The following is a 1800-nucleotide window of genomic DNA, read 5'->3' on the forward strand; positions in this document are numbered from 1 at the left end:
AAAGGAACAAGGCAGAGACATAGCCATAGCAGCAAAGACTAAAGACTAGTGCAAGCCTCTCTAAGGATTCGCTTTTGGTAGGTATCCAGTGTTGCAGTGGGATGGGATTTATACCATGCAGATCCTAGGCGCTAACTCAAGTACAAACTGCACTTGAGTAGTTGACCTTTAGTTCCGGTTTGAGGCCAGCAACATTCCCTAAGCAAAGTCAGCAGCATTCTAGTTTCTCCATGTTCACACCGGAGTTCTCGCCCCTCCCTATGTGTGACGTCTTCGGCAGAGCATCCACTGAGGATGCAGGGAAGCAACATGAAAGATTTTTCTACAGCCCACGTCATCAGGTAGTCGTGGCCGAGTGGTTAAGGCGATGGACTAGAAATCCATTGGGGTCTCCCCGCGCAGGTTCGAATCCTGCCGACTACGAAGACTTTTATTCTTGCCTTAAATAAATGTTAGATATTAGCTTTATAGATCGACCTTTTTAACAGAACTACACAAATGAGACGGTTTTATGAATGAGACGGTTTTTTGTGGAGAATTCCGAGAATGCGTGCCTACAATTAAATGCAGTCTGTATGTTGTTTCCCAGCATTAGGTGCAGACCCCTAATTTTCCAGATTTGGGATGTTCAGTCACATCATAGGCCCCCCCCCCCTTCCGACAGAGAGGAGGGAAAGCCAGCACCTGCTGAAGCCCTGATATGAACGAGGGAGTCCTGGGGTCCGAGTGACATAAGAACGCTCGGGATGAGGCAAAGGTCAGGCACTGCAGCAAAATATGCACTTCAGGAACCCTCGAAGTTGGGGTGAAGTCGTGGGGCGCCGTGCTGAGGGACCCTGGGTAACAAGGTGGACAGTCAATGTATGTCAGTCCGTGAAATACATTTCCGGGTTTTGTACAAACTCTGCTCCCAAAGAAGTTCTTAAAACTGGGAATTTTTTTTGCTGCCATCTTTCTTAGTCAGTATTAAGGTAGTTGAGGGGCTAAAAGCCCATGCAGCAGAGATCTAATGTGTTTTTGAGTTTTGTGTGACTGCCACCTATTGTTTTATTTTACTTTTTCATCTATCTCTTTTGTGTCTGTAAGGTGTAAGTATGTAAATGTCCTCATGTAACCTACTTGGTTCTATTGTGAAGCGCTCTGACACCTTTTGGTAAAGTCTGCGCTATATAAAATTGCATTAAATAAATAAATAAAATCCATGGGCATTCAGCAGAGGCGGGCAAGACAGCAAAATGTCATGGGTTCCTTATCAGCATTAGTAGACACTATTAACCCGTTAACCGTGGCTGAAATTCCGCCGCGGTGCGGGCGTTTCCATGCGCGGGCGGGGCCGCGTCGGCCATTGGCCGACGGCAGCACTGGGGAGGTAGTGCTGCCGTCGGCCAATGGCCGACGGCAGCAAGGAAAGGGTTAAACAAACATAAGGCAATCTTACATAACAAACCAAGGCGTGTTTACAAAACAAACCAGCAAGTGGTTGGTAACTCAACCCAGACTCCAACATGGTAAAACAAATAGGTGTTGAACACATAATGTAATAATGTTGGTGTTTAAGTTAAATATTACGTTGTCTCTAAAACCAAACCATTTTGTACAACGTTTACACAAGTTACACTGAGAAGGGTTGCCTGAAATCTGTACATAAATAGTTCATCACATAAGGAGCAGGTCAGTACTAGAGTGATCAAAAGTGACATGAATTATTAATGAAGAAATAGTATTACAAAATGTTCTGCATTGCGCCTCGAAATTTTCCTTTTTGGGGGGATAATAAAATCAGCTCTGCATAATTTGGTC

At 44.8% G+C, this 1800-nt stretch overlaps 1 non-coding gene across 1 annotated transcript; it reads left to right on the forward strand.

Annotated features, from left to right (window-relative positions):
* The first annotated feature begins 341 nt into the window (after positions 1 to 341).
* Positions 342 to 423, forward strand: TRNAS-AGA (transfer RNA serine (anticodon AGA)). The gene has a single exon. It is a non-coding gene; the product is annotated as a tRNA-Ser (tRNA).
* Positions 424 to 1800: the final 1377 nt, after the last annotated feature.

The sequence above is a fragment of the Lissotriton vulgaris genome, chromosome 12 (assembly GCF_964263255.1).
Source record: "Lissotriton vulgaris chromosome 12, aLisVul1.2, whole genome shotgun sequence".
NCBI classification, from domain to species: Eukaryota; Metazoa; Chordata; class Amphibia; order Caudata; family Salamandridae; genus Lissotriton; species Lissotriton vulgaris.